Source organism: Panthera leo, chromosome D4 (genome assembly GCF_018350215.1).
Source record: "Panthera leo isolate Ple1 chromosome D4, P.leo_Ple1_pat1.1, whole genome shotgun sequence".
Taxonomy (NCBI): Eukaryota; Metazoa; Chordata; class Mammalia; order Carnivora; family Felidae; genus Panthera; species Panthera leo.
In genome coordinates, this window is record NC_056691.1 from 56,277,160 (window position 1) to 56,283,159 (window position 6,000).

General features: G+C 55.4%; 1 protein-coding gene across 6 annotated transcripts in view; it reads right to left on the reverse strand.

Moving 5' to 3' along the window:
- CNTFR (ciliary neurotrophic factor receptor) overlaps positions 1–5,782 on the reverse strand; it is a 39,068-nt gene extending 33,286 nt beyond the window's left edge. Inside the window, exons 1-2 of one of the 6 annotated variants that reach the window (XM_042913533.1) lie at positions 4,736–4,909; positions 1,912–2,103 (exon numbers count right to left, since the gene is read on the reverse strand). The gene's annotated coding sequence lies outside the window, so the exon portion shown is untranslated. Of the gene's footprint in view, positions 1–1,911; positions 2,104–4,735; positions 4,910–5,442; positions 5,633–5,679 lie in introns of those variants that run through there. The other 5 variants (XM_042913538.1, XM_042913539.1, XM_042913540.1 and 2 more) reach the window with 5 other exon arrangements.
- Positions 5,783–6,000: the final 218 nt, after the last annotated feature.

Consider the following 6,000-nt stretch of genomic DNA (forward strand, 5'->3'; position numbering starts at 1 on the left):
AGTAAATTCTCTACAGTGTAAAATAACAGACTACCCTAAATGTTGCCATAATTTGAAGAACTCGCACCACTAGTTTTATAAATCTTTGTCCCATATACAACAGAAGCTCTGTCTCTCATGCATCTCCTGCCCATGCTGCCTCAGTTTTCCTATACTCTCCTGGTCTCTTCTGGCTCTGTGTCTATCTTATCAAGATGCAGCCACTGCTACACTAGCCCACACGAGCAACTCCTAGGCTCTGGCTGGACAGGGTATTTTTAGGATCTGAACCCCGTGTTCTCAGACAGACATTAATAACCAATACAGACAGTCTGTGGTGCCCACAGCAGCTAAACAACCTCAGAGCCTAGCCTCAGCAGCTCAGAGATGGGGTCTATTGCCTTAGCTAGAGTCCAAGAAACCAACCTAGAGAGACCAAGGGACACGCTCACAACCACATGAGAAAAGGACTTCTGAAAAATCCTGAAGCTGAGAGGACAGAAGTGACCTCTGACCTCTGCCACAGAATCAGTCATCCCCACCTCCACCCCAGTAGCCCTTAGTCCCAACCTTTTCAAGGAATAAGCTGCCTATCCTCTGCACCCCTTCCCTGAGTGCAAGGAGATCCTTCCTTTAGTCTAGACTACAAATCATTCAGGCGCCTTTCAAGTCAAATAGGGGTAATACAACAGACACTGCTCTGTCTCAAGCCACAAACCCCAGAGAATCCCCTCTCCCACTCAACAATTCATTCCTCAACATTTATTCAGCACCTAATCCGTGTCAGGTACTGTGCTGGCAGTTGAGGATATGGTCCTGCCCGCATGGAGCACTCAGTCTGATGAGAGAGAAAAAGATGCATCACCCTCTTACCAAGGAGTGTTCCAGGTCTGTGCCAGGGGCAGGGTACAGCAGTGAGCAGAGAGACCCAGTCCCCGGGTCCCACAGAGCTCACAGGCAATTACTACGTAACTCTGCTGAGTTTTGTGAGGGGAAATTATAGTGTATAGTGTGGCATACTGACTATCCCAGGTCTGGAAAAACTCCTTCAGGATTGAGGACTCTTCCAATCCTAAACTCCAGGAGCTCTTGCCCTGACCAGATGTCATCATTATAGTCTAGCCTCAGTTCTTCCCACTGTAGCTGTAGCCCCAGCTTCCCAGAGCTAGTTCTGCAAGAAGCAGGGTCTAACTCTTCCCCACATCTGCCCTAGCTCCCCCTTCCACCTCTTGGCCCCCAGAGTTCCTGGCTCTGGTGAACGCCAACCCAGCATGACTCTGTGCTTTGGAGGCTCTCTTTGCCCTCTACAGAGGTAAAGGGGAGTGATGACCTCAGCACCTTCAGCCCACAGGGACCACTGGCCTCCCCAGCCTCTCCCCACAGGAAGCTGGAGCCTGGGTGGGTGTGGTCACCCAGGGCCACAGTTTACACAACTATCCTCACCCTATGGTGGGACTGGAGGAGGGGTCAGCTCTCTTCTCAGCCTTCTTGCTCTCTGGGACCCCCCCCCCCAACCAGGCACACATGGTCCCCCCCCCCCCACCATCTGCATTTCAAAGAAAATCTGCTCCATATGTTTCCATTCATTTACACTTCAACTCACCATGGGGGGGCAGAGACCAGAATGCCAGTCCTTCAAGGCCCCCCCCTCCAGAGGGGGGTGGGGAGCATGTGTCCCCTTCAGGGACAGGGAGCTGATAGAGCTGAGCCATCTGAGCCTGAGGGCCAGATCTGTACTGTTGTCGGTGTGCCCATGGGGTGATTATGCACCTCAGGCAGCCCTGACTTGCTGGCCTCCACAGCAGGAAGATATGTAAGCCCAGCAGTGTCTCCAAGGCAGGTGGAGTCCCAGCATAGTTTACAACCTAACCCAACCCTCCCCCACAGGGTTACTGCTTTTCTGGGGAGTACAGTAGAGATCGCTGGTCATACCATAGAGACAAGGTTAAGAGTTCCATAGACACTCCAGGAGACATTGTGAGATATAACATAACTTGGCCTCTATCCTTCTCCAGCCAAGGCAGAGGAAATACGAGGGTGGATTTCAGTCCAGTCTCCTCCTTTGGCTACCTTCTCACCACAGATCCAGGCTACCATCTCCCTTAGAATCAGAGATTCAATACCCTGGAAAGGTCAAAGGAGCCAGAGGTCTACCGTCTCACCAAGTCAATCTTGACACTCCTCCCATACTAAGGATGACTGGGATGGGAGAAATGTCTTGGGAAGACACGAGTCTTTTTTCCCCACACCGATTCCCTTACCACAGAAGGGGTACCCAAACTATTTAAGGGGGATATGCTTTCACATGGGGACTCTAAGAGTACATAATCACTCCTGTGCCAAAAAGCCACTCAGATCATCCTACCAATAGCCTTAGTCTCCTTGCAGAAAGAAAGGCAAAAAGGTTTAACTGGGTGAGTGTTTCCCACAACCCTCTCCATCAGTCCACAACCCAAGTGAGTGACACTCCCAAATATGTATCCTCTCTCCTTTCCACCTTTGGAGGGGACATGTCTTGTGGCAGTTGCTGTTCCTTACCCAACTGCCCTGTTCTACACCATAAACCAAAGAAAGCATGGGTGTATTTGACTATGAGTTCACCACAACCCTAGTTTGGGTTTGAATGTGAGCCCCAGAATGGAAGCATAACTGGGTGTGATTCCAAGTGTGAATCCCAGGGCCCCCATGTGAATATATAAAAGTGTAGTGTGAGTCTAAGCCCCAAGACAGAAGTGAGTTTAATGTAATCACCAGAGATGCTAGTCTTGAGTGTGAACACTGAACACTGGGTCCCTGAGTGATCCCAGGATGGAAGTGAGAATCTTGCTAGTGTGAATCTCAGTGTGAGCTCCAAGGTAAAAGGATGAGTCTATGAACCTCAGTGTCTTGTGTGAATCTTGAGTTCAAATATGAGCCTGAGGTTCCCCATGAGAATCTGAGTGTGAGCCCTTAGTCTTCATGTGACTCCAGCTATAAGCCCCAGAATGTAAGTGTGAATCCAAAATGGAAGTCCAGGGTCTTAGTGTGAATCCAGATGTGAACTCTAGGACCCCAGTGAGATTCTGAGCATGGGCTCTAGGTATCAGTGTAAGTCTATGAGCCTCAGAACAGGAATGAGAATAGAAGTGTCAGCATGAGTCCCAACGTGAGTCTGATGTAACCCTACAACTGAAGTGTACAATTGGATATGAGCCCCAGAATTTAAGCGTGAATCTGAGTGTATGCCTATATGCATTTAAGCTTCCCAGTGTGAATCTGACTATGAATTCTAAAGAAGCCCCAGGAAGTCTTGAATGTGTAGTTTAAACTCCTAGTTTTTGTATAAGGTTCAGAGTCCCTCGGAGTATTAACCCTGACGGAATGTGAACCTTAGCTCCATGTCACCAATCCTGACCAGGAACCCCAAGAACCAATCCAGAGGATTTGTGTGGTTTTGACAGTAGAGAGGGAGGCATAGTTTATTGAGACACATAGGCCCTCCACCCCCAAGCCCTGGCTAGCCCTGCAGCCATAGGAATATTCAATTGTTCAAGTCACATTCCTACACAAGCAATGGTATACCATCACACCCAGAGTTAGAACACAAAAATACACTGTTTCAGACGCCCTGGACATACAGCAATTGTCAATGCAAACACACACCCAGCATTTCAAATTCCCACCTCAATGATTACAGCCGCATGAACACCCCCAGTGACACAGACACAAACATACCAAGTATTACAAGCAAAACAACTGGCGTTACAGACCCATTCCCACAGTGGCATGCAGACACACACCTAGTGTTGCAGACAAGCTGCCAGCCACACAGACACACACAGACACTAATCAAAGAGAGAGCCTAGACAGAAAGAGAAAGAAAATCCTGAATTTTCAACAAGGCGTGAAATAGTCCTGCCCGCCTGAAGCTACTGAAGGGGGGAGGGGGCCAAGGGAGCGAGCGAGCGCGAGAACTAGACGCAGGAGAAGAGGCTCGGGAGAGGAGAGGAGCCGAGGAAGAGAGCTGTCCGTCTGGTGACCTCCCCGCGGCCCAGCCCCCACGCACGGGGAGATACACTACTCGGAACAACACAGGGACACCCAAGCCCACTCACACAGAACCGCACTGGAGGAGACACACACGGGCTGACTCACAAAGAGACGGGGATACACCACAAGCGGACTCACAAACACACAACAGAGGGGGTCTTACAAAGAGACACTGAAGGAAACCCACTACATGGAGATACAGGCGGACTCACGAGGAAACCACAGGCAGGCTCACACCGAGACACACACACGCGGATTCACACGGACACACATACACTGGCAAACGCGCAACCGTCCGTTCACACCCCTGGGCGCTTTTAAGTCTAGATTTCTGCGGGAGAAGGAATCCGCCTTCGGGCGCGCGGGGGTCACTACGACCCCCCAGTTCCGGAATTTTCCCAGACCCCGCGTGCGCTGCTGAGGAGTGAGAGAGAATAGGGACGCTAGGACAATCCGCCCGGCCACATCCCCCCAGCCGATTGTCCGCCCCCACCATCACCACGCCCAACCCCCGACGCCCCGGGACGCTGGGGGCCGCTTCTCACGCGCCCCCGCCCCCGAGTTTGCGGGCAAAGTTTCCCTTGAACTTTCCCGTTTCTCTCTTCCCCGGGGTCGCGGGCCCACGCGTGTCCTCTCCCTCTTCCCGCGCGCACGAGGGCCGCGGGTCTGTCGGTCAGCCCGAGGGTCTGAGGGTCCGGCCGCGCGCTGTCCGCCGCGGGGTACTCACCGCGCCCTCGGGCCGCGGGGGCTCTGCGCCTTGCCCTTCGACCACCCCGGGCAGGGAGCGAGGCACGGAGCGCGGAGCTAGCACCGCTGCCGGATCCCGCTGCCGAGCCCCGCGCCGCGCCGGCTGGAGCCGCCGCCTCCGCTGCCGCCGCCGCCGCCCGCTCTGCACCGGCTCCTCGGCGCTCGGCGGCTTTAACCCCCCCATCCTCCTCCCTCCCTCGCGCGCTCCCTCCCTCCTTCCCTCGCCCATGTGACCGCGGGCGCCCGCTCGGCCGCGCGCGCCCTCGCTCCCCTCCCCCTCCCGCCTTGTCTCCCCGCGCCTCCGCGGCCGCGCGCCACGACCCCCTCCGGGCCACTGCCCCCGCGCGCCCCCGCCCTGGCACGCTCCCGCGCCTGGCACGCGCGGGCACACTCACTCTGCGCAGGCCTGGGAGCCCCCACTCCCACTAGACTCGCGCTCGCACGAGCCCTCCCCCCGCTGGCACACTCGCCCGCACTGGCACGCGTGGCCCCCTCACATTCGCCCTTCCTTGGGAACGCCTGCCCTCCAGACGGCTGTGGCCCCTGTGCTTCACGCGCAGGCCCGGCCGCTGGTCTCAAAACCAGGCGTGCACACGTACCCGCACCCACTCCGCCGGACTCCCTAAGGACGCTGGGCGCGCCCCCTTCTCCCCCTCCCAGGTCGCTCATTCACACTCCCTCTCTCACTCAGCCTTGGCCAGGTCTCTGCTGCTCAGTGCTCCCGCTTGTTCAGGCCTTGACTACCTCGTACCGACACCCTGGCACACCCTGGGCCAATTCTCAGGGTCTTCCCGTAGGCATCTCTATGACAGAAGCACGAGCCAGAGCCCCCAGGACCCATTTTGGGTACAGGAGACCAGCCGTCTCTGCCCCTCCCCTATTCTGCTCCCAGCAATGACCACTCTTACAGTCATATACACATACACCTCTCACGCGGAGGGAATGGGGCTTTTCGCTACCCTGACCAGGATGGACCAGGCTGGGAGTCCAGGCCTTCTCTCCCATCAAGTCTCCGGTGACACTATAACTATCCCCTCTTTCCTCGCCCCGCGGGACACATGGTCTGGGGGGAAACCTCCGCTGGGATGAACAGGGTAGGGAAGTTACACCCTCTATGCCTGGACGGGCAGTTCCAGAATGCGGAGCACGCGCGAGTTCGGCGCTGGAGGTTCACCCTTCGAATTTTCCTTTCGCAGCCTCGGCCCCTGAGGGGCCAGTGTGCTCACTTCACTTGCCCTCGGGCCT